The sequence below is a fragment of the Oncorhynchus keta genome, chromosome 29 (assembly GCF_023373465.1).
Source record: "Oncorhynchus keta strain PuntledgeMale-10-30-2019 chromosome 29, Oket_V2, whole genome shotgun sequence".
Taxonomy (NCBI): Eukaryota; Metazoa; Chordata; class Actinopteri; order Salmoniformes; family Salmonidae; genus Oncorhynchus; species Oncorhynchus keta.
This window is the reverse complement of record NC_068449.1, coordinates 53466746-53494610: the sequence shown is the minus strand read 5'-3', so window position 1 is coordinate 53494610 and position 27865 is coordinate 53466746. Positions and strand designations below refer to the sequence as shown.

The window sequence follows — 27865 nt, the reverse complement described above, 5'->3', positions numbered from 1 at the left end:
AAGGTTCCATTTTTGGACCACTTGTTTTCACTATATATTTTAACTCTTGGGTATGTCATTCGAAAACATAATGTTAACGTTCACTGCTATGCAGATGACACACAACTGTACATTTCAATGAAACATGTTGAAGCCCCAAAATTGTCTTCGCTCGAAGCCTGTGTTTCAGACATAAGGAAGTGGATGGCTGCAAACGTTCTACTTTTAAACTCGGACAAAACAGAGATGCTTGTTCTAGGTCCCAAGAAACAAAGAGATCTTCTGTTGAATCTGACAATTAATCTTAATGGTTGTACAGTCGTCTCAAATAAAACTGTGAAGGACCTCTGCGTTACTCTGGACCCTGATCTCTCTTTTGCCGAACATATCAAGACTGTTTCAAGGACAGCTTTTTTCCATCTACGTAACATTGCAAAAATCAGAAACTTTCTGTCCAAAAATTATGCAGAAAAATGTATCCATGCTTTTGTTACTTCTAGGTTAGACTACTGCAATGCTCTACTTTCCAGCTACCCAGATAAAGCACTAAATAACCTTCAGTTAGTGCTAAATACGGCTGCTAGAATCCTGACTAGAACCAAAACATATGATCATATTACTCCAGTGCTAGCCTCCCTACACTGGCTTCCTGTCAAGGCAAGGGCTGATTTGAAGGTTTTACTGCTAACCAACAAAGCATTACATGGGCTTGCTCCTACCTATCTCTCTGATTTGGTCCTGCCGTACATACCTACACGTACGCTACGGTCACAAGACGCAGGCCTCCTAATTGTCTCTAGAATTTCTAAGCAAACAGCTGGAGGCAGAGATTTCTCCTATAGAGCTCCATTTTTATGGAATGGTCTGCCTACCCATGTGAGAGACGCAGACTCGGTCTCAACCTTTAAGTCTTTACTGAAGACTCATCTCTTCTGTGGGTCATATGATTGAGTGTAGTCTGGCCCAGGAGTGTGAAGGTGAAGGGAAAGGCTCTGGAGCAACGAACCGCCCTTGCTGACTGGGATTCTCTGCCTCTAACCCTATTACAGGGGCTGAGTCCCTAGGAGGGGTGCGTCACTTGAGTGGGTTGAGTCACTGATGTGATCTTCCTGTCTGGGTTGGTGCCCCTCCTTGGTTTGTGCCGTGGCGGAGACATTTGTGGGCTATACTCGGCCTTGTCTCAGGATGGTAAGTTGGTGATTGAAGATATCCCTCTAGTGGTGTGGGGGCTGTGCTTCGACAAAGTGGGTGGGGTTACAGGGCCTCCCGGGTGGTGCAGTGGTTAAGGGCACTGTACTGCAGAAGCCAGCTGTGCCACCAGAGACTCTGGGTTCGTGCCCAGGCTCTGTCGTAACTGGCCGCGACAGGGAGGTCTGTGGGGTGACGCACAATTGGCCTAGCGTCGTCCGGGTTAGGGAGGGGTTAGCCGGTAGGGATATCCTTGTCTCATTGCCCACCAGCGACTCCTGTGGCGGGCTGGGCACAGTGCGCGCTAACCAAGGTTGCCAGGTGCACGGTGTTTCCTCCGACACATTGGTGCAGCTGGCTTCCGGGTTGGATGGCGCTGTGTTAAGAAGCAGTGCGGCTTGGTTGGGTTGTGTATCGGAAGACGCATGACTTTCAACCTTCGTCTCTCCCAAGCCCGTACGGAAGTGGGTGGGGTTATATCCTTCCTGTTTGGCCCTGTTATATCTGTCTTATCCGGTGTCCTGTGTGAATTTAACTATGCTCTCTCTAATTCTCTCTTTCTCTCTTTCTTTCTCTCTCTCTGAGGACCTGAGCCCTAGGACCATGCCTCAGGACTACCTGGCATGATGACTCCTTGCTGTCCCCAGTCCACCTGGCCGTGCTGCTGCTCCAGTTTCAACTGTTCTGCCTGCGGCTATGGAATCCTGACCTGTCCACCGGACGTGCTACCTGTCCCAGACCTATTTTTTGACCATGCTGGTCATTTATGAACATTTTAACATCTTGGCCATGTTCTGTTATAATCTCCACCCGGTACAGCCAGAAGAGGACTGGCCACCCCTCATAGCCTGGTTCCTCTCTAGGATTCTTCCTAGGTTTTGGCCTTTCTAGGGAGTTTTTCCTAGCCAACGTGCTTCAACATCTGCATTGCTTGCTGTTTGGGGTTTTAGGCTGGGTTTCTGTACAGCACTTTGAGATATCAGCTGATGTGCGAAGGGCTATATAAATACATTTGATTTGATTTGGTTCCAAACTTCATCCATTTAAGAATGATGAGGCCACTGTGTTCTTAGGGAACTTCAAAGCTGCAGAAATGTTTTTAGTACCCTTCCCCAGAGCTGAGCCTCGACACAAACCTGTATCGGCGCTCTACGGACAATTCCTTTGACCTCATGGCTTGGTTTTTGCTCTGACATGCACTGTCAACTGTGGGATCATATATAGACAGGTGTGTGCCTTTCCAAATCATGTCCAATCAATTGATTTTACCACAGGTGAACTCCAAATCAAGTTGTAGAAACATCTCAAGGATGATCAATGGAAACATGATGCACCTGAGCTCAATTTCTTGTCTCATAGCAAAGGGTTTATTTCTATATTTTATACATTTGCAAAAATTCTCAAAACCTGTTTTCACTTTGTTATTATGGGGTACTGTGTATAGATTGCTGAGGATTTTTGAAAAATACATTTAATCAATCAATTTTAGAATAGGGCTGTAACGTAGCAACATGCTGAAAACGCAAAGGGATCTGAATACTTTCCGAAGGCACTGTACATACTTACAGCCTCAGTGGGAACAGGCTGGGTAAGGGTTAGGTACCTACCTACAGTGATGTTGTCCCAGGGGTTAGGCTGTATAGGGGGCTCAGTGGGAACAGGCTGGGTAAGGGTTAGGTACCTACCTACAGTGATGTTGTCCCAGGGGTTAGGCTGTATAGGGGGCTCAGTGGGAACAGGCTGGGTAAGGGTTAGGTACCTACCTACAGTGATGTTGTCCCAGGGGTTGGGCTGTATAGGGGGCTCAGTGGGAACAGGCTGGGTAAGGGTTATGTACCTACCTACAGTGATGTTGTCCCAGGGGTTAGGCTGTATAGGGGGCTCAGTGGGAACAGGCTGGGTAAGGGTTATGTACCTACCTACAGTGATGTTGTCCCAGGGGTTAGGCTGTATAGGGGGCTCAGTGTGAATAGGCTGGGTAAGGGTTAGGTACCTACAGTGATGTTGTCCCAGGGGTTAGGCTGTATAGGGGGCTCAGTGGGAATAGGCTGGGTAAGGGTTAGGTACCTACCTACAGTGATGTTGTCCCAGGGGTTAGGCTGTATAGGGGGCTCAGTGGGAATAGGCTGGGTAAGGGTTAGGTACCTACCTACAGTGATGTTGTCCCAGGGGTTAGGCTGTATAGGGGGCTCAGTGGGAACAGGCTGGCTCAGTGGGACCAACAGTGATGTTGTCCCAGGGGTTAGGCTGGGGGGCTCAGTGGGAACTGGGTTATGTACCTACCTACAGTGATGTTGTCCCAGGGGTTAGGCTGTACAAAGGGCTCAGTGGGAATAGGCTGGGTAAGGGTTAGGTACCTCACCTCACAGTGATGTTGTCCCAGGGGTTAGGCTGTATAGGGGGCTCAGTGGGAATAGGCTGGGTAAGGGTTAGCCTCCTACAGTGATGTTGTCCCAGGGGTCAGTATGGGGCTCAAACAGGCTGGGTATCACCAAGTGATGTTGTCCCTTAGTTGTGATGGTGGCTGGGAGTTGGTCACCACACCATGGACCTTGTAAGCAAAAACAACAACAACACCAGATGCTTCTACTACTACTGCTACTTCTACTACTACTACTAATAGTACTACTACTACTGCTACTTCTACTATCACTAATAGTACTACTACTACTGCTACTTCTACAACTACTACTACTGGATGTCATAAGGTGAATGCACCAATTTGTAAGTCGCTCTGGATAAGAGCGTCTGCTAAATGACTTAAATGTAATGTAAATGTACTACTGCTACTACTAATGCTGCTGCTACTACTGCTACTTCTACTACTACTAATAGTACTACTACTACTTCTACTACTGCTACTACTACTACTACTACTGCTACTACTACTACTACTGCTACTACTACTACTGCTACTACTACTACTGCTGCTACTAGTGCTGCTACTAGTGCTGCTACTAGTGATTTCATTTTCCCATACGGAAAATATATTAACCCCTACAAAAAATACATTCATTATAATCCACATAATTATTCTCATTTCCTGTTGCTGCAGGATTATTTTCCTGCTATAGCAATCTGGCTCAAATTAAGATTCTACATCTGTACTACTACTACTACTACTGCTTCTACTACTACTGCTACTAGTGCTGCTATTACTACTACTACCACTACTACTAGTGCTACTAGTGCTGCTACTACTACTACTACTGCTTCTACTACTACTGCTACTAGTGCTGCTACTACTAATACTACCACTACTACTACTACTAGTGCTACTACTACTACTCTGTAACTTATCATTTTATTTATAAATAACCTTTCATAAAATTGGGTAACAATGTGCTGATGGTACACTAGCTGCAGCACTATTCAATCAAATGTTTAAAATCACCATATTTGTAATCACTGTGTTTTGTACTCTCAGCTCCGTCATTATAGATGTCGTACGCCACCATGTTATCCAAGCATTTGGAAGTGAAAATGTCCTTGGCTTCCACGTCGAAGTGGGTGAACGTCAGAGTTATGTACTTCCCTTTGGGCACCTCCACACTCCACATGCACTCGCTGGCCGCCTTGTAGTTCATAGGCCAGTTCTGAGACTTAATAACCCCTTTTAACTCATGGGAGGCCCTCCGCATCCCTGGATCGCAGTGGAATGAAGGTGGGGGTTAGTGTGTGTACATACTGTATGCATGTGTGTGTGTGTGTGTGCGTTTGCCCATTCATGGGTCAGTGCGTGTGTGTGTGTGTAAGTGCATGCAAATGCGTCCTTGTGTGGGTGTGTGTCTGAATGATGATAGTGGGCAGACGGGATATAAACAGATTAGAGTAGATGAGCTGCAGCCTCCTCAACATTAGCCAGAGAGCAGAGTAGAATTTACTCAGCAGTAAGCACAGTGTGTCACAGTGATAAACAGCCAGTGCAAGCCTATGCAATACACCCTAATGTAGCTGGTCGATCAGCCCTGGTATCTGGCTCTCCCTGTTTATTTAAAGATGGAGTGTATGTGTGTTTACTCAGATGGAGCGGGTCCGTGGAGTTTGGAACAGAAACGTTTAATACATCCACTTTACATACATATTGATATCTCTTTAAATGTGGGTGTTGACGCCCAAAACCTTGGGTGTTGACATCCATAAACTGAAATGTCTGAACTACTCAAAAAAACTGTAGTATAACGGCAGAAAACGGCAAGGTAAAACAGCAGTTGAAAACATTAAAGCTACCACATCAGAATGAATGACTTAACAAAACACAACTGCTCCTTCAGACCTCCTCACCCCTTTCCCAACTGAAATGTCAAGCCCTCTGATAGATCAATTATAATCATGATCAAATCATTTTCCCTCGTTTGACCAGTGTACCCTGACCTGTGCTTTCTCAGTACTTACCACTCATACGTCTCGTTCTATGACGTTGCTCCTGTCATAAATACGCCCTGGGAATCTAAAGTTCACTTTATGGCCGGTCATTATTAGTAGTGGAGCTGCCTCAGCGATATAAGGTGCCTCAGGTGTGTGTGTGTGTCTGTGTTTGTGTGTGTGCGTACAGATTCACGTGTGCACATTTGCACGTGCATGCGCATGTGTGTGCACGTTCGTGTGCATGCGTTTGTGTGAATGTGTGTGTGTGTGTAAGCGGAGAAAGCTGGGATTATTACCGGCAATGTCCTCAGGATACACGGCCTCCCACTTGGCGGAGAAGCCTCGGTCAGAGAGACGTGAGTCGGACAGGAAGCTCAGGGACATCGTATTATTGGCACTGACCACCACAGGGGGAAGGACATAGCCACAGTGTGTGCCTGGGATGGAGAAGGAACGGAAATTAGGAGTATTGGATTGGAGGAGAGGGAGAGGGAGAGGGAGAGGGAGAGGGAGAGAGACCTATTACTAATATAGAAACATAAGAGTAGTAACCAGAATTTCAAATACACAAATGTTCATTTCCATGCATACCAATATTGGTCTAGCAACGATATGGAATCATTAGACATTCAATAGACATTACAGAGAACAGACAGATTTCTGATGAGGCACAGTCTTCTCATCGATAAAGAACATGTTAGTCATAATGTAAATATAACCTTGAAAAATAAGACACATCAATCAAATTGTTTCACGTCACCTAAAGGTCTACGGGTACAACATCTCAGAAAACATACTCCTCCCCTTTCAACATTTACTACTCCCTACGCTACCTCAGTAACTAAAGATGTTTTAAATTAAGGATATCAGAGTTTTGAAATGACACAGCACCAACTGAAGCGCGTACAATGGAGGAGTCTGTATTTCTATTGCCCTTTGTCTGTGTGGCAGCCTGGTGTTTTGCTCCTGTACTTGTTAGGTTTAATGTGTGCAGTCAGGGGCCAACCATGCCCTCCTGCTGAGCCCTGCTCCCCCTGGCAGGGGGTTGCGCCTGTTCTGACAGTTAGAGCTCCGACAGAGATCTCTGGTGAGGAAGGAACTGACCATTGCACACACACACACACGCGCACGCACGCACATGCACACAAGCGCACGCACACACGCACATGCACACACACGGAAGGAAAGCAAAATATCTGTCATCCTAAATGTTTTGACATCAGCTTGAATACCACACTGAATAGGATGTAGGGAGAAGTTGACCCACGTGAATCGTGGGTCAGTTAAAACATTTCCTCACTAATGCTTAAGGTTAGGATTGGGGGAGGGAAAACTGATCCTAGATCTGTACCTAGGGGAAACTTCACCCCAGAGCACTAAATAGTGTTCTTTGGATGGTGTTATGACTTCAGCGTCTTCCAAGGGATATGTCTTCTTTAACGCAGAAACAAAGCTTCCTTTCTTTCTGCCCCCATTTTCTCTTAACTTAACACACACACACACACACACACACACACACACACACACACACACACACACACACACACACACACACACACACACACACACACACACACACACACACACACACACACACACACACACACACACACACCGCAGGTGCAATTGTCTCCACTCTACTTCTGCTACAGAGTGTTGTGTTAGTTTTATCTCTATCAGACTCCAGCTTTCTGATGTGAATAACAAGGAGGTCACATTTACAGTTCCCTAGCCTCGCTCCTTCTCTGGGGAGAGATCCTAATCAACAGCTTTACTGCCCTGAGGACAGGAGACAGGCACTGGCACACTCAGCATACTAGCCTAGCTTGGTGCTTGGCGCTCTGTCCAGGAGTCAAAGTCCCCCCCCCCTTTTCATTTCAAGCAACGGGGCACATTCTGCTCAGCATATGCTTATCTGCTGTCTCTTTGCTACTTGATTTGTTTGTTGTGTATATGTGTGTGTGTCCCTCATTTGACAAACAGCTTGTTTGGGAAATACGAGGGGGAGTGGGTCCATAGGTTATTGCCTGGCCCCCACTGCCGGCATTTGGGGGTTTGGCATAGTTTGGATGGGCAGGCACAGCTTACTAACAAGAAACTAGGGGCTGGTAGCCATTTTGGCGTTTGGCTACAGATACTGTAGGTGGGTATTGTGGGTGGCTTGTCTTATCAATGGACTAATGGCTGTCAGAGAATACACTGGGTGCCATTTTGGGGCTTTCATAGAGACCGACGAGCAATTTGGACGGTCCATCTGAGTTTACCAAACAACAACAACAAACAACTAGAAGTGTCTGTCCTCTATGACACCATTTGGAGCCATTTTGGATCTCCATAATAACACATTAACAGGGGACCCAGGTTGGGTGGACAGGCTGTAACTTACCAAGCGCCTGGAGGCTGTCAGAAACTACAAGCTTGTCTTCGCCACACTGGCCCGCCTCTCCCGTGACGGACATGTCTGTGACGTGCAGTTTGACCTGGAAGCCTTCCGGAGCTGTGATGTTCCAGGAGCAGTGAAGATTCCCGGGATAGGCATCTGGGAATCCCATAGAATGGATCTCCCCTTTACGGCCAAACAGCGTTCCGACACCACCGCAGCCTGAGTCTGTAGCAGAGAACATGAAGCTTGGGTTAGTGATGAATGGACAAAGCTTAGGGCTATGGGAGACTCCCTCGAGCACGCACACACACAAAAATGACACACCCACCCTATTGTTTTGGCTGCATTCATTTTTATTTAAAGGACAACTCCACCCAAAAATATATTTTGGGCGTTTGTTTAATTAGTCCATTGTTGACATAGTCCCAAATGTTTTGCTTGTCAGCAATGAAGTTTTCAAGATATGTAACTTTCAAAATACAGAAATCATCCCCGTATGATGCATTTTGCACCATATGATGCTGCGTTTTGCTTCATATGATGGGATGGTTTCTGTACTTTGAAAGTTACATATCTTGAAAACTTGATAGCTGACAAGCAAAACGTTTTGGCACTATGTCAACAATAGACTAATGAAACAAATACCAAAAGATAGTTTGGTGGTGGAATTGTCCTTTAAGCTGCCTGTCAGCCTCTTATCATTGTGCAATCATTGTGTCTATGTTAGGAGAAAGGCAGCGATAACCATTATGCCAGCATATCACACTGGTGATTATTTACCAACAAACACTGCTCATCAATCAGTTGGTTTAAACTGATCTTCACAACATAGACAACAATTTACATCTGTTCAATTGCGTCCCAAATGGCACCCTATTCACTATATACAGTAGTGCACTACTTTTGATAGGGCTCTGGTCAAAAGTAGTGCACTATACAGGGAATAGGTTGTCATTTGGGATGCACAGTTAGAGTATGGAAGTTGCTAGAGGCAAAATTATGCCTGCTATGTATGCCTGCTGTGTGTAATGTGGACATAGTTGATCAATTTATCTCGCTGAGGAAATCCATCCTTCCATATCATTTAAATGAATGAAAAACTAGAAAAAGAGGCGAGTTTTGACAGAAATGTTCTGGTGAGGAAGGTTTAACAACATCGATAGTGTTGCTGCTGCAAGCCACTGAATTCCAATCAATTATACCATGGAGAGAGCTCCCATATTTCAACTGGAGTCAAGAGGAGGAGGAAGGAGGGCTACCTGCAGAAAGTCAATATGGCTGTAACTGTGGCATACCAAGTACTCGGTCTATATGAAAATCACAACTAGAAATACAGGCTAATTCCTAGAAGGGGAATATAACCTCTGAACGCGGCAATCTGACTGGTCCACTCATAGATATAGAACTGATATATTATCTATGGGTACACTCATAGATATAGCACTGATATATTATCTATGAGTACACTCATAGACAATATATCTAGATAATATATCAGTTCTATGTCTATGAGTACACTCATAGATATAGCACTGATATATTATCTATGGGTACACTCAGAGATATAGAACTGATATATTATCTATGGGTACACTCAGAGATATAGAACTGATATATTGTCTATGAGTACACTCATAGATATAGAACTGATATATTGTCTATGGGTACACTCATAGATATAGAACTGATATATTGTCTATGGGTACACTCATAGATATATAATTCTATGTTATTCCATGGTTTTCCCCGTAGTGTACTCACCGGTTATAGCTAGTGTTGCGGGCATCATGGTGGTAGGCTTGACCGTGGTCGGGATGAGGCCGGTCTTGGTGAATGTGGCACTGAAACCCTTGGAGGTGAGAGTGGCATCGCTTTTGAAACGCACCACCATCGTGTTGCCACTGGAATCCACGCGGCCTGGATTCTTACTACCACAGAATCGACCTGTGAGAAAACAACATTTCACTGTTCAGAATCCCCTGAAGAGTTTGATTAGGCCACTAATCAAACTACACAGTTAGTTATAATAACCCAAACTCCAATTGGTGGTACACTGATGTAAAACCTGGGCAGGCATTATGCACCACTTGAATTGACCAAACAGTGACACCAATTATTATTTGATTAATTCACACAAGTATTATACAGGTCTCCGCATACATAGTAAGCTTAATAATAACTATAAATACAGGTATTTTGCATAACTTCTGTTTGTAGAGATTACATTTACATGCCAGTCTAATTTGGGAACGTCTCTCTATTTTTCCATCTTCCTACCCAAAACCTTTAGTGGACATCATATCTTATTCATGCAGCCTGAACTGAATTTGAGTGTTGCTGTGTGCATAGTTGATTTCACTCCCCACAGCCTGTTTCAAGTGCTCCTGTTGCATGTCAATTACCATACAAAACCTCCTAAAACTAGTTGATTAGTAAAGTTGCTCAAATTGTGAGACTTAAGAATATATTGATTGTGGGTTTGGAGGATTGAAGAGGTTGCACTCGTTGTCACAGTCTCTCTGTTCTCATAATTGAAAATCCATGACCAAAGTAGCCTATTTTAGAAAATGAATATTTGAGTGTACCCATTTTATGAGGGAAGGGTATAATTAGGGTATTTTGACATATTATGAGACTAGTGAATAAGTACATTTTGAGTGTTGGCCTACACATATTGTGCAACAGGTGTGTAGGCCTAAGTATGTCTGTACTATAAGTATCTATACTAGTCCAACTGCTGTATACCAGAGTTAGCATAACACAGAGTGATGTCATACCCAACATGGCCGAGCCGGTTTTGTGGCCATCGTAGACATCTACGTAATCTCTACAGGCCTCAGGGACCAGGTCGAAGGAGGAGAACGTCAGTCTGATCTTCTCTCCCTCTGGTACAGTGATCCTCCACTGTGGACCACATGCACATATTATTTCATTTCACCACACATTTCGTTTTTACCACAAACATATTTCATTTTTAGTTTTTACCACAAACATCCATTTCAAAGATATCACAAACACATCCATTTAGTTTGACCACAAACATCCATTTTATACACGAAGATATCCATTTTGTTTGACCACGAGCATTCATTTCATACACAAACACATCCATTTAGTTTGACCACAAACATCCATTTTATACATGAAGATATCCATTTTGTTTGACCACGAGCATTCATTTCATACACAAACACATCCATTTAATTTGAACACAAACATCCATTATATTTCCATGACTTCATCAAACATTCAATCAATTACAAAGATGAAATCAATGATCAAAGATCAACTATTCAATCAATGTCAAGATAAATCCATTATATAACCACATGCACATGAGTCTGATATTCCTTCTAGTAGATTCTGGTGGGGGCGGGGTTTTTGGCACACAATTGAACATATTCATATTCCAAGGCAGGGGCTTTCTAAGTAAGGCACAACCTTAAGAAAAACATTACTGATAGAAGTTACATCTCCAGAATAGACACAGTCACTCGTCTGCAGGAAACGGGCAAGGGTGTCCTTTCTCTACATTTCATTTCTATCTACATTGCTTTATGCATAATTTCTCCTCAATGTTCCCATCCATCTCTTTCTCTCTCTTTCTGCCTGGAGGGTGCCCAGGTTGCAGACGGCTGCATGCGCTGCATATTGACACGAGTCATGAATAAAAATCATCCAATATCTCCTGGGCTGTGACGGTTTGGACAGGATCCCATCCGCCTCAACATCCAAGCCAAGAAGGAGACAGAAAGCAACATGAGCAAGCCAGATAATACACAGCCAAACAACAGGACAAAGCATGAGTCCCAATTGGCAACCTTTCCCCTACATAGTGCACTACTTTTAACCAGAGCCCTATGGGACCTGTAGTGCACTATAAAGGTCTATAGGGTGCCATTTGTGACGCAGCCCAATGATCTAATGATCCAAACCAAGCAAAAGCTGACGTCAAAGCGCTCAGCCGTGCTCCGAACCAAACACGACGCGAGTTGCTCCCCAATCTCGATCCACTATCCAGAACATCAAGCATGGTCAACATCCCCCTGTGTTCAGATGGTGCCTAGTGACCATGGATTTACTAAAGGGGCACCTCATTTGTAAACACCCCAAAATATAGGAGTCTGTTTCCCCACTGATTGTTATTGATGTAGTTAAGCTCCATACAGCACAGGACATGACGGACCATGTTATTATTATTCACTTCCTCAGACAGAGAGAAAGGCGCTATTGATTGTAAAGTACCTCACAGAAAGACTGGGGCCATATAAACAACGTGTTGTGGATAATACACCACTTGGTAGAAAGATGCTGCCATGTGTATGGCAGATTGTGTGTGGTACCATGGATGGCATGTCCTTGTGGAAGCCGCTAGTAGTGTGAGAGAGTGTGTGTGTGTGTGTACTTGGTAGAGAGCCCCGTTCTCATAGTTCTGTGCTGGGAACCCAGGGGTCAGTAGATCACCGCGGTCACCTTGGAGAGCGCCACCAGCCCCGGCTATTTCTGGAAGCAGGGAGTGTGGAGATGGAAAGGACTTCAGCTGAACAGACACCTCAAGGATGCCCACCATCCATCCATCGCTTTCTCTCTGTCTCTCTCTCTGTACTCTTTCTCCGTTACTCCTTCTATGTCTCCTTGCCCCCTGTCATTCTCTCTCTCTCTCTCTCTCTCTCTCTCTCTCTCTCTCTCTCTCTCTCTCTCTCTCTCTCTCTCTCTCTCTCTCTCTCTCTCTCTCTCTCTCTCTCTCTCTCTCTCTCTCTCTCTCTCTCTCTCTCTCTCTCTCTCTCTCTCTCTCTCTCTCTCTCCTGAAAAGTTCTGAATGTTCATAACTATGATCACTGTTGACAATGGTGTTATTGTACCTAAAGTACTCTCTGGTGTCACAGCTTGGTACTTCGCTTTGAATCCCTTGTCTGTATTTCTGTCATTGGTGTCAAAGAACAACAACATAGAGTTTCCTAATGACACTAGAGAGAGAGAGAGAGAGAGAGAGAGAGAGAGAGAGCGTGAGTGTGTGAGTGTGTGAGTGTGTGAGGTGTTCGTGCTGCAGCCAAGGGGCAAAGGAAGTGAAGAGCCAGCGGAGGTGTTGGCTATGTGTTAATGTGTGGCACGGTGGAAAGTGTAACACAGCTGAGAATGATGGTGTGGCCTCACATTTACATCCACCAATCTCTAACTATACAAGTACAGAAAGTATAGAAAAGTACAGGAAAAAAAGTGAGTCCTAACCACAAGGTTTAAACATCAACGCTTTTGCACAGTCACCTTAATAGTTCCACCTCACACTTCACATAGCTTCCCTTTGCTGTGCCAGACATCCCAGCGTGTCAGCTAAGAGGTGAGAATGGACAGTTGGAGAGAGAGAGAGAGAGAGAGAGAGAGAGAGAGAGAGAGAGAGAGAGAGAGAGAGAGAGAGAGAGAGAGCCTCTGGCTGGGTGTCTAATTCTCCCATCCTGTCAGAAACAGTCTGAAGAGCACACACCATCACCTACAGGCGTAATAGAATATGATATGCGGAGTAAATTAAATTTTTAAATGTAATATGTTTGCTCAAGTAAATGAGCTTGTAATAAAATGGGTAAAGCTAGTGATAGTGGGGAGAACCTGGTGGTTTGAGTTGTATAAAGTCAAGGAGAAAAGATCTGAGGATAGATCAAACAACTGAATATGACTGTACGATGTGCTGGAGATACTGATACTTGTTTTCAACAGGCTCAAAGGACAGAAATGGAATTACATTCCTTTGAATTAAATGTCTTTGTGCCCCACCATACCTTAAGACATGCCAAGGATGGATCCCCTACCCTACACCTGTACCCCACCTCTCAAAACCCTGTGTGGATCAATATCTGATCTGTATAGTGAGCTATTTGAGAACACACTACCCCCCACTCCAGCACACAAACCTTCGCATATGTCTCCCCCTCAGGTTTCAGTAATAAATGTTGGCCTACCAAACCCTTTGCCTGGATGTATTGGCCTTAATCCACTTAATTAGTCTGGCTCCAGTGTCTCCAGTGTCTTACCGATGACTCCCAGGTTGTCCTGTATTGTAAAGTAGTCTGCTGTGCACAGGTCTGTTGCCTCCAGGGAGAAGTGTTCAAACCACAAATGGATCACCTGGAGTAGAGGAAAACAAACAGGAAGGTTTTTATTATTCACTGTCTTAGAGACTAGAGCAGTAGACATACTGCTACTTAGTAAGAGGCTTGACTGTGTGTGTGTGTGGGTGTGTGTGCATATGCGTGTGTGTGCGAGTGAGCGAGAGAGAGAGAGAGAGAGACAGGAGAGAGAGATTAAAATCGAGACGACGGGGAAAAAGAGAGGGAGAGAGAGAGAGAGAGAGAGAGAGAGAGAGAGAGATTCAAATCGAGATGACAGAGAGAGAGAAAGAGAGAGAGAAAGAGATAGATAGAGGAGAGAGAGGGGGAGGAGAGAGAGGAAGGGAGAGGGGAGGGGGAGAGAGACAGACAGAGACAGAGAGAGAGAGGAAGGAGAGGGAGGGGGGAGAGAGAGAGAGAGAGAGAGAGAGAGAGAGAGAGAGAGAGAGAGAGAGAGAGAGAGAGAGAGAGAGAGAGAGAGAGAGAAAGAAAGAAAGAAAGAAAGAAAGAAAGAAAGAAAGAAAGAAAGAAAGAAAGAAAGAAAGAAAGAAAGAAAGAAAGAGAGGGGGGAGAGAGAGGCAGTCTCAGTCTGGCTTGCTTGGCAAAGTGAAAATGATTTTTGTTTTCCTGTCTCTTCTCCTTCTCCGGATGTCGTAGCTTGAGAGAATGAAAGAGACGGCAGAGCAGCCATCTGTCACGGTGTGGAGCTGTGTTTACCCATGTCTCAGAGCTACATCTGATCTAAGGGCTTTCTGTTCTGTTCGCCTTGCCTACCTACCGTACTGTTATATACCCTGGTGTCTGTCTATGGTTGCTTCCTAAATGACACACTATTCCCTATTTAGAACTATGGGCTCTGGTCAAAAGTAGTGCACTACATAAGGAATAGGGTTCCATTTGAGATGCAGACTTATGGCTACGCCTGACATCCTTCCAGCTCAGAGACTCATATCAAAAGCACTATTCCAATGAAAGATCATTGAAATGATGATCTGTTGGTGACGGTGATCGAAGGCGTCTTTTAAACCATTGTTCCACTGCAGGTTCTGTTCTATATAAGTCAACCAAGCATTCTGGTTTAGAGTTGGTTTTTAAAGTGCAATATTTTTCAAAGTTAGTGATGTGGTTAATTTGATGTTTTTAGTCGTTATCTTAATGGTTTCTGCACCTGCCAAACATTCTCTCTAGCCGCTGTGCATTAATAAAAGATAAGGGGATCCCTTTGATGAATATTTATCAGGGAGACACAGAATCTCCTTTAAGGACAAGAGACCCTGTTCCTTACAATATGATTGGGTTCCCATTTTCCAATTTCCAAAATGGCCACCTGTCTTTGTGTTCTCTTCTGCTCTGTATGTGCACTGATGGGTGAAAGGACAGGGCATGGAAGGTGTCTGGCGTGTTACTTCCACCCATCAGCTCCTGTCAGATCAGTGGTCGTCATGGAAATGACATGAGGCTTTTTTAGATTATCTCTTGAAAGTTTAGAATTCTTAAAAATGCATCCATTCTTCCTTTCTCTCTTCCATGAGGTAGTCAATGATCCAACCAGTGACTACTTCAATTAAGGACGAAAGAAAGAAAGAAAGAAAGAAAGAAAGAAAGAAAGAAAGAAAGAAAGAAAGAAAGAAAGGGAGGCTAGTCAATGACATTTGAACAGAGCCTATGAGACTTAGTTGAGTTTTGACATGTATACTGAACAAAAATATAAACGCAACATGTTAATTGTTGGTCCCATGTTTCATGAGCTGAAATAAAAGATCCCAGAAATGTTCCATACTCACAAAAAGCTTATTTCTCTCAAATTTGGTGAACAAATTTGTTTACATCACTGTTACTGAGCATTTCTCATTTGCCAAGATAATCCATCCACCTGATCAGTGTGGAATATAAAGAAGTTGATTAATCAGCAGGATCATTACACAGGTGCACCTTGTGCTGGGGACAAGAAAAAGCCACTCTAAAATGTGCAGTTTTGTCACACGACACAATGCAATTGGCATGCTGACTGCAGGAATGTTCACCAGAGCTGTTGCCAGAAAATGTCATGTTCATTTCTCTGCTTTAGAAAATTTGGCAGTACATCCAACCTGACTCACAACTGCAGACCACTTGTAACCACGTCATCCCAGTACCTCTACAAATCAGCCGGGATAGACAATCTGGACCCTCTCTTTCTAAAATGATCTGCCAAAATTGTTGCAACCCCTTTCACTAGCCTGTTCAACCTGTCTTTTGTATCGTCTGAGATTCCCATAGATTGGAAATCTGCCGCCGTCATCCCCCTCTTCAAAGGGGGAGACACTCTTGACCCAAACTGCTACAGACCTATATCTATTCTACCCTGTCTTTCTGAGGTCTTTGAAAGCCAAGTTAACAAGCAGATCACCGACCATTTTGAATCTCACCGTACCTTCTCCTCTATGCAATCTGGTTTCAGAGCTGGTCATGGGTGCACCTCAGCCACGCTCAAGGTCCTAAACGAAATCATAACCGCCATCGATAAGAGACATTACTGTGCAGCCGTATTCATCGACCTGGCTAAGGCTTTCCACTCTGTCAATCACAACATTCTTATTGGCAGACTCGACAGCCTTGGTTTCTCAAATGATTGCCTCGCTTGGTTCACCAACTACTTCTCCGATAGAGTTCAGTATGTCAAATCGGAGGGCCTGTTGTATTTATGCTGCAGTAGTTTGTGTCGGGGGGCTAGGGTCAGTTTGTTATATCTGGAGTACTTCTCCTGTCCTATTCGGTGTCCTGTGTGAATCTAAGTGTGCGTTCTCTAATTCTCTCCTTCTTTCTTTCTCTCTCTCGGAGGACCTGAGCCCTAGGACCATGCCCCAGGACTACCTGACATGATGACTCCTTGCTGTCCCCAGTTCACCTGGCCATGCTGCTGCTCCAGTTTCAACTGTTCTGCCTTACTATTATTCGACCATGCTGGTAATTTATGAACATTTGAACATATTGGCCATGGTCTGTTATAATCTCCACCCGGTACAGCCAGAAGAGGACTGGCCACCCCACATATGCTCTCTCTAATTCTCTCTTTCTTTCTCTCTCTCGGAGGACCTGAGCCCTAGGACCGTGCCCCAGGACTACCTGACATGATGACTCCTTGCTGTCCCCGGTCCACCTGACTGTGCTGCTGCTCCAGTTTCAACTGTTCTGCCTTGTTATTATTCGACCATGCTGGTCATTTATGAACATTTGAACATCTTGGCCATGTTCTGTTATAATCTCCACCCGGCACAGCCAGAAGAGGACTGGCCACCCCACATAGCCTGGTTCCTCTCTAGGTTTCTTCCTAGATTTTGGCCTTTCTAGGGAGTTTTTCCTAGCCACCGTGTTTCTACACCTGCATTGCTTGCTGTTTGGGGTTTTAGGCTGATTTTCTGTACAGCACTTTGAGATATCAGCTGATGTACGAAGGGCTATATAAATACATTTGATTTGATTTGATTTGATTTGTCCGGACCTCTGGTAGTCTCTATGGGAGTGCCACAGGGTTCAATTCTCGGGCCAACTCTCTTCTCTGTATACAACAACGATGTCGTTCTCGCTGCTGGTGATTCTTTGATAAACCTCTACGCAGACAACACCATTCTGTATACCTCTGGCCCTTCGTTAGACACTGTGTTAATGAACCTCCAGATGAGCTTCAATGCCGTTACAACTCTCATTCCGTGGCCTCCAACAGCCCTTAAACGCAAGTAAAACTAAATGAATGCTCTTCAACAGATCGCTGCATGCACCTGCCCACCCGTCCAGCATCACTACTCTGGACGGTTCTAACTTAGAATATGTGGACAACTACAAATACCTAGGTGTCTGGTTAGACTGTAAACTCTCCTTTCAGACTCACATCAAACATCTCCAATCCAAAATTAAATCTAGAATCAGCTTCCTATTTCGCAGCAAAGCATCCTTCACTCATGCTGCCAAACATACCCTCGTAAAACTGACCACCCTACCGATCCTCGACTTCGGCAATGTCATTTACAAAATAGCCTCCAACACTCTACTCAACAAATTGGATGCAGTCTATCACAGTGCCATCCATTTTGTCACCAAAGCCCCATATACTACCCACCACTGTGACCTGTATGCTCTCATGGGCTGGCCCTCGTTTCATACTCGTCGCTCAAACCAACTGGCTCCAGGTCATCTATGAGTCTCTGCTAGGTAAAGCCCCACCTTATCTCAGCTCACTGGTCACCATGGCAGCACCCACCCGTAGCACGCACTCCAGCAGGTATATCTCACTGGTCACCCCCAAAGCCAATTCTTGCTTTGGCTGCCTCTCCTTCCAGTTCTCTGCTGCCAATAAGTGGAACGAACTGCACAAATCTCTGAAGCTGGAGACTATTACCTTCCTCACTAGCTTTAAGCACCAGCTGTCAGAGCACCTCACAGATCACTGCACCTGTACATAGCTTATCTGTAAATAGCCCATCCAATCTACCTCATCCCCATACTGTATTTATTTATTTATCTTGCTCCTTTGCACCCCAGTATCTCAACTTGCACATTCATCCTCTGCACATCCTACCATTCCAGTGTTTAATTGCTATATTGTAATTACTTTGCCACCATGGCCTATTTACATGCTGTATATAGATTTTCCTACGGTATTATTGATTGTATGTTTGTTTATTCCATGTGTAACTCTGTGTTGTTGTATGTGTCAAACTGCTTTGCTTTATCTTGGCCAGGTCGCAGTTGCAAATGAGAACTTGTTCTCAACTAGCCTACCTGGTTAAATAAAGGTGAAATAAATCAATAAAATAAACCTTCACATCCGGCTTCTTCACCTGCGGGATCGTCTTAGACCAGCCACCCGGACAGCTGATGGAACGGAACTGTGGGTTTGCACAACCAAATCATTTCTGCAATAACTGTCAGATAGCGTCTCAGGGAAGCTCATCTGAGTGTTCGTCATCCTCACCAGGGTCTTGACCTTACTGCAGTTTGGTGTCGTACCCAACTTCAGTGGGCAAATGCTCACCTTCAATGGCCACTGGCACGCTGGAGTAGTGTGCTCTAAACAGACGAATCCCGGGTTCCAACTGTACCGGGCAGATGGAAGACAACATATATAGCGTTGTGTGGATGAGCATGGTGGTGGTGGAGTTATGCTATGGGCAGGCATGAGCTTCAGACAACGAACACAATTTAATTTGATCAATGGAAATTTGAATGCCCACAGATACCGTGATGAGATCCTGAGGCCCAATATCATGCCATTCATCTGCCGACAGTACCTCACGTTTCAGCATGATAATGCATAGCTACATGTCACAAAAATCTGTACACAATTCCTGGAAGCTGAAAATGTCCCAGTTCTTCCATGACCTGCATACTCACCAGACATGTCACCCATTGAGCATGTTTGGAATGCTCTGGATCAACGTGTATGACAGCATGTTCCAGTTCCCGCCAATATCCAGCAACTTCGCACAGTCATTGAAGAGGAGTTGGACAACATTCCACAGACCACAATCAACAGCCTGATCAACTCAATGTGAAGGAGATGTGTCGTGCTGCATGAGGCAAATGGTGGTCACACCAGATACTGACTGGCTTTCTGATCCACACCACAACCTTTTTTAACGTGTGGAATCCATAGATTAGGGCCTAATGAATTTAATTGACTGAGATCCTTATATGAACTGTAACTCAGTAAAATCGTAGAAATGGTTGAATATTGCATTTGTATTTTTGTTCAGTGTATTTGTTTGAAGGAAAGAGCACAGTAAAAGGAAAAGAGGTTACTGTATAAAAATCTTAGTGTTTTGAATGTGTTGCATTGTGGTACTTACCATGCCTGGGTCCACAGTGATGTGCCAGCTGCAGCTCATGCCGTTGTCGTAGCTACTGGGGTGATTCATGCTGGTGAACTCCCCCGACGGGCCCTTGAGTGCCTGAGGACCCCCGCATCCTGAATTGACCTCTTGTCCCACACACAAACACACACGCACGCATGCACACACACACACACACACACACACACACACACACACACACACACACACACACACACACACACACACACACACACACACACACACACACACACACACAATTGATTACATGAACATTCAGTTGATGTGTCAGCTGCAGGGGAACAGCTTTGGGTAATGTTGGCAGAATAATTTGTTTTGATTAGAACCCTTGTTATTGGGCTGTTATGTATAACATGGAAGAGTAACACAATGTCATTATGGAACATCCTGCTGGGACAGACTGTTTGATGATATAGTGGCACTACTTACGTTAATAAGAGTATTCAAATTAAAGATTGCTTCACCAGTCCCATTAAACAAAAGCAATTGGTAATTGGTCATTAAAGCATTAATATACAGCAATAACATACACTCTTACAATGGTATGGCCAATGACAACATGGTCAGCAACTACCCTATACAACCAATACAGTACACGTTTTTTAAATATAATTTGCACACATATACACTGAGTGTATAAAATAGTAAGAACACCTTGCTAATATTGAGTTGTACCCCTTCTTTTAGTCCTCAGAACAGCCTCAATTCTCCGGGGCATGGACTCTACAAGGTGTCAAAATCGTTCCACAGGGATGCTGGTCCATGTTGACTGGATGTTGTCTGGATGTCCTTTGGGTGGTGGACCATTCTTGATACACACGGGAAACTGTTGAGCGTGAAAATCCCAGCAGCGTTGCAGTTCTTGACACACTCAAACCAGTGCGCCTGGCACCTACTACCATACCCTGTTCAAAGGCACTTAAATATTTTGTCTTGCCCATTCACCCTCTGAATGGCACACATACAAAATGAATGTCTCAAATGTCACAAGGCTTAAAAATGCTTCCCTTCATCTACACTGATTGAAGTGGATTTAACAAGTGACTATAATGGATCATAGCTTAATAAGGGATCATACATTCACCTGGATTCACCTGGATTCACCTGGATTCACCTGGATTCACCTGGATTCACCTGGATTCACCTGGATTCACCTGGATTCACCTGGATTCACCTGGTCAGACTATGTCATGGAAAGAGCAGGTGTTCCTAAAGTTTTTTTGTACACACATATATCTATCCGTATGTTGACTAGTGGTGTATATACAGTGCATTCGGAAAGAATTCAGACCCCTCAACTTTTTCCACATTTTATTATGTTACAGCCTTATTTAAAAATGTATAAAATTGTTATTTTTCGTAATCAATCTACACACAATTAGATTAAAAAAGCATTCACATTCACATAAGGATTCAGTACTTTGTAAAGGCACCTTTGTTGAAGCAGTTTGGAACCACCAAGACTCTTCCTAGATCTGGCCGCCCGGAGAAGGGCTTTGGTCAGGGAGGTGACCAAGAACCCGCTGGTCACTCTGACAGAGCTACAGAGTTCCTCTGTGGAGATGGGAGAAACTTCCAGAAGGACAACCATCTCTGCAGCACTCTGCCAATCAGACTTTCATGGTGGAGTGGCCAGACGGAAGCCACTCATCAGTAAAAGGCACATGACAGCCCACTTGGAGTTTGCCAAAAGGCACCTAAAAACTCTCAGACCATTAGAAACAAGATTCTCTGGTCTGATGAAACCAAGATTGAACTCTTTGGCCTGAAAGACAAGCGTCACGTCTGGAAGAAACTGGGCACCATCCCTACAGTGAAGCATGGTGGTGGCTGTGGGGATGTTTTTTAGCGGCAGGGACTGGGAGACTAGTTAGGATTGAGGGAAGGATGAACGGAGCAAGGTACAGAGAGATAGATCCTTGATAAAAACCTGCTCCAGAGCGCTCAGGACCTCAGACTGGGGTGAAGATTCACCTTCCAACAGGACAACGACCTGTATAACGACCTAAGTATACAGCCAAGACAACACAGGAGTGGTTTCAGGACATGTCTCTGAATGTCCTTGAGTGGCCCTGCCAGAGCCCGGACTTGAACCTGATCTAAAACCTGATCTAAAATGGAGAGACCTTAAAATAGCTGTACAGCGACACTCCCCATCCAAGCTAACAGAGCTTGCAGAGAACAATGGGAGAAACAAATACAGGTATGCCAAGCTTGTAGCATCATACCCAATAAGACTCAAGGCCGTAATCGCTGCCAAAAGTGCTTCAACAAAGTACTGAAGAAGGGTCTGAATACTTATGTAAATGTGATATTTTCAGTTGTATATTTTTTACAAATTTGCAAACATTTCTAAAAACCTTTTTTTGCTTTGTCATTATGGGGTATTGTGTTTAGATTGATGATACATGTTTTTTAATACATTTTAGAATAAGGCTGTAGGTAACAAAATGTGGAAAAAGTCAAGGGGTCTGAATACTTTTCCCGAATGCTCTGTACAATGTAGACAGAAGCTAGACAGTTTTTGGCCTTTCAATGTGACCATCACTTCAAAGTGCAGACATTATTTCTGGGCAAGGTTTATTGAATAAGGGATTTAAAGGACGAATAAAAGGAGAAAGGATATAAAAGGGAGAGAGAGAGAGAGAGAGAGAGAGAGAGAGAGAGAGAGAGAGAGAGAGAGAGAGGGTATTTGCATTATACTAGACCAGTGTACTGTGTGAGTGCTGTCTCTGGAGTCAGCCGTGTCTCCTAAGACAGTCTCACTCATAGAAATGGATGACAGCCATTATTCTTAGGTACGATATGACTGATTTGGCTAACCGAGCCAAGGTAGCGTGGGACAGTGTTAATAACATCATAGATTTTTACATGATTTAAATGCATTTTTAGGGGTGGGGGAGGCTGTATTTTTGGGAACCAGCACAGAACTGTAAAAAGGCACCAAGATATATTGCAGATAGGTGGACTCTATTATATGATAAATAGATCATCATTGACACCCTGTCAGAAGCCAAAACAACACGCATGTTATATCACATTTTAACTCAGATGATTTGATTGGCTGTTTATATAGATGAAATAGAATGACTCATGGAAAAAATGCAGATGTGACAAATTGAGGACGTATTTGTCATGCTTTCTATGGTGACAGAGTGACACTATATGAAAAATACATCCAGCCATCCATAACAGTGCTTGGAACCGCGTCACTGCATCAGTATCCAGTGCTGAGACCAATGAGATGCCAAGGTTCGCAGGAGGTTTGTCTATAGACGTTCCCTCAACGTTATTAGAGGGAACCTTTGCCTTTTGTTGTCGTTCTGTTCCTCCACAGCTGGGTCTCAGCTCGGACTGTCTGTCTGCCACACTGTGAGGCCAGTGGCAGGGGACGTCACTGTGACTCACATCACAAAGGTACCACAAAGACACAGAACCCTCTTAGAATATAACTCTCTGTCTCGCCCTGTACCCAGAATGGAGGCACATTCAATGCCAGAAGTATTCAATGCCATTATCATTGTAGCAATGAATGCTGTTGGTTTGTTATTGCGATATACAATGACTCAGATCATTCTTCTATACTTAACATTTATTGCTGATATGAAAGTGTGGTTTAATTTAATCCTAAATAATAAAACATCTGTCAGAGACAGAGATACATTAAGAGCACAATGTACAGTGATGGAAATTTAAATCAAAATAGACAACAAAACATCACTTTTCATCTTCTTGTCAGCAAACTCACCACCAACCGACAGCCATTACCCACCCACTCCCCAGACGCTTAGCTAAGCCGGGTATTATGGTAAATGTATAATGGTCCATAAATCACACGGGTCCATAAATCACTGTTTCATAGTCCTGCTGAGAGGCATTGAACTTTCTGGTGTGAGTAGAGCTATAAACCTTCATTTGATTGAAGTGTTTCAAGTTTTGTACTCACACACCTCCTTGACAGTGATGAAGTTTAGAGGGATAGTCCAACTCCTAAGTGTTTACAGTAAATACAGTAGTACTAATCATCTGGCCTACATGAATGTGTTTAAAGTATATAGCAGCTCACCACCAGGTAGCCTAGCAGTTAAGAGAATTGGGTCAGTAACCGAAAGGTTGCTGGTTCCAACCCCTGAGCCGAAAGGATAAAAAAATCTGCATTTCTGCCCTTGTGTAAGACAGTTAACCTCCAACAACAACTTCTCCCCGGGCACCGATGACGTGTATATCGATTAAGGCAGCCCCCCGCTCCTCTCTGATTCAGAAGGGTTGGGTTAAATGTGGAAGACCCATTTCGGGTTTAATGCAATTAGTTGTGCAACTGACTAGGTATCCCCCTTTCCCTTCCCTCCATTTAAACATACAGGTAGTACACTACTCACCTTCATCAGTAGAGACGCTGTTCTTGTCAGTGAAGTAGATGACCACCAGTCCGATGCAGGCGCCAGTCAGAGCCACAAACAGTAGTATCAGGCACTTCTCCAGGGTACTCAGACCCCTGGACGTGGGCCTCTTCTTTAGGTCTTCCTCCATGCTCTCTGTTCACAGTGGTGGAGATGTGCAGGTGTGGAGCAAATGTGCTTTGCCTCTGGTGCACCTGCGTCTCACGGTCTGGTTTGACCTTTGCTAGACTGGCTGTACCTTGGACTCTCCTGAACCTGGACAAGGGACACGGAGTGTGTCTGTGCCGGAGACCTTTTGACTGTTTAGGATTTTTCAACATGTTGTAAAACGTGTTTTTGTGTGCATAGGGTAAATTAGTTGATGTCATTTTGACTCTCAAATAAAACCATTATGATATTGTACATAGCTTCAGTAGGGGCAATGGTACATTTTTTTACCTCTCACCTATAACTTAGCCTGTTGTAGGCTACTACAGAACCGTTATACACACTGTTGTACAGTATAGCCTATAGCAGGGGTATTCAACTCTGACCCTATGAGGGACAGAGCCTGCTGCTTTTCTGTTCTATCTGATCATTAATTGTACCCACCTGGTGTCTCAGGTCTAAATCAGTCCCTGATTAGAGCACAACATTGAAAAAAAACACAGTGGAACCGGCTTTGAGTTCCAGAGTTGAGTTTGGGGGGACAATGGTATATGACCTGTGTTTACGCAAGGCTTGTTTATATTATTAACTTTGTCCCTACACTCGACCCCGAATCTCATTTCAAAACATTTACTGTCTCAACCTCAGCTTTTATAAGAGGAGCGGGGCCCGTCACACAGTGCACTGCAATTATCGTCAAGCTTACTAATTGATTAATGTAGTACAGAGCACTTCTGGGCTATGGTTAAACTCTTTAATGTGGCTTAAGTGCCAAAACACTTAGAATTAGCGATGGATTTGATTAAAGTCAAAGGCATGATGGGGACTAGGCTCACGGGAAGCTACTGTGTAGTCATCTATGCCCCATAGGAGTCCCACAGACGCTACCTGGCAATCAATTACAATTTGTTAAGCTAATGGATAATGTGCTAGAAACAGGCTTGTAATCCTGCCTGTTGGAATCAGGGGTCCCTTCCCAGGATGCATCTAAAATAGAACGTTATTCCCCAAATAGTGCAGTACGTTTGACTAGTGCTCTATGTGCCCTGGTCAAAAGTTGGGCACTTTGTAGGGAATTGGATGCAATTTCGGACACTTCGTTGCAAATTTCTAATGGCTCTCTGTATAGACAGACTGGCTCATGCTGTCTTGCTGTAATGCTGCCAGTGTGTTTGTAGCAGGGGAGAACGACTGCCCCCTCGGATTGATGCCATGGAAGTTCGAGGCCAACCGAGGTACTAAAGACTTTGTTAGCAGAAAAACAGGATCCCCCATTATAGTGAATGGAAAAATGACAATCTTCATGGTCAATCTTTGAGTAAATAAAACAATTTAGAAGACAATCATGGTACCAACAATTGCTTCTAACACACCAGATGTATGTCCTTGAATCAATTATTTTAAAATCGCACACAGAAGAAGTTATAAGGATAATTAAGTTGCTAATGGCAGCCTGCAGTACTCCGGTCGGCCTTCAGCTTCAGTTACTCAATGAGAGGGAGCAGCACTTCCTGGAGTAGCTCAAACTGCGCATGTGATGTCTCCATCAGACACCATTTAAACAGACTTCACTTGGCTTCAATGCGCTATTGAGTCTTCACATAGGAATGAATGGTGTCACGTGATCAGTGGCTTTGTCCATTCATATATACAGTCATTGGTTTGTAGAGAGGAGTTTCAAAGCGCTGAGATAAGCACTTCACTATGTACAGACTGATAATAGCACAAGCCAGAGAGATATTAGAACAAGCAGAAGAGGGCCATTTTACAACCAGTCATAAACACTAACAGAGATCAGCACAGATCAGAATGATTGTCAAGAAAATTGCGAAAATGGTCTCTGTGGAGAGATTAATTTCACCACACAAGCCATATTGTTAAATATTTATACAGCACAGACTAGTACAATGTATTATCAGATAATGTTTTATTATCTAGGTGAAGTGTGAGTTACACTGTAGCGGGTATCTATCTGGCTCCCCAAGGTCTACTTTAGAGGGTTCGATGTTGTGAACCTGTGGTGGTTCGTGTTACCATAGAAACCCTGGGCCTAGGATATGGGAAGTAGTACACTCACATACAACAGCACTGGGTTTGAAATGGCACCCTGTCCCTTATATGATACACTACTTTTGACCAGGGCCCTACAATGACTGTAACTTGGGACTCAACCTGTGTTACAGTACTATACAGCACAGGAGTTTGGTGGCAACTTAATTGGGGAGGACGGGCACGTGGTAATGACTGGAGCGGAATAGGTGGAAAGGTATCAACAACATCAAACACATGGTTTCCATGGGTTTGATGTATTTCCATTCGCTCCATTCCAGCCATTATTATGAGCCGTCCTCCCCTCAGCAGCCTCCTCTGCTGTACAGGTGTGAGTTGCTGTTTTTTACTGAGTGTCAAAGTGAGGCCATCTTGTTTGAATTTAATTACCAAGAAGGATGACGAAGGCTGAAGGATGATGAAGGCTGAAGGATGAAGGCTGAATCACTATTTCTCAACACGTGATTGTGTGAGAATCACCACTCAGCCACGGGCAACGTCCGGCGAGACAGAACGCTCCCCCTCCTCCTCCTCCTCTGACCGACAGGTTTTTAATTGGACTTTTAATCAGAGTCGACTTCAGGAGAGTTGAGGAATCTTTATATCATCTGAGGGGGCGATAATGATAAGGGACAGTTTGGCAACCGCAATATTCACGCTCGCCATTCGTCATTACAAATTAGGCCGCTCAATAACGACCTACGTCTTCATTCACACGCTCCTAATTGCGGATTGGAGATTAAAAATAACTTTAGGGGAGATTTGCATACAATGTGGAAGCGATACCAGAGGTTTCTTCACAATAACTTTGGAGTCAGGGTTAATGAGTTTCATGTAGGAAGTGCTTAAAGTTTGCTTAATCTCCATGGAGATTGAATGGTTGGAATTACCTCATCATATAAAGGCCTCTTGGATTCAGCCACAGTCTGATTAGACAGAGACACATTCACTATGGTAACCAGTCACTTTAAATACCTAATCTATCTCTAGGAGATAAGCACCTAGGCCTATACATTCCCTCCAAATCTTCCCTTTGGGAAAGACAGAAACAAGTGGTGATATACTGTACTCCCACTGGGCACACACTGGTTGAATCAACCGTGTCATTTCAATGAAATGACGTTGAACCAACGTGGAATAGACGTTGAATTGACATCTGGGCTGAAACGGAAGCTTCTTATCTCTCCTTGGCAACACATTTAGGAGCATATCATTATTTAACAGAACAAAATTAAATGATTTAAGATATTATACAGTCGATAATGATTTTATATAATATCTTGCATTTTTTTGTTGGTTGTGGGTCAATTCTAGTAGGTGGTTGAGATATTTTCTCAGTTGCTTTACATTTCAACTCAAGGGGGAGAAAGCGGTCTAAGGGACTGCACCTCAGTGCTAGAG

General features: G+C 44.0%; 1 pseudogene; it reads right to left on the bottom strand.

The window, feature by feature from the left end:
* Positions 1–24473, bottom strand: part of LOC127913378 (ovochymase-2-like) — a 39342-nt pseudogene extending 14869 nt beyond the window's left edge.
* Positions 24474–27865: the final 3392 nt, after the last annotated feature.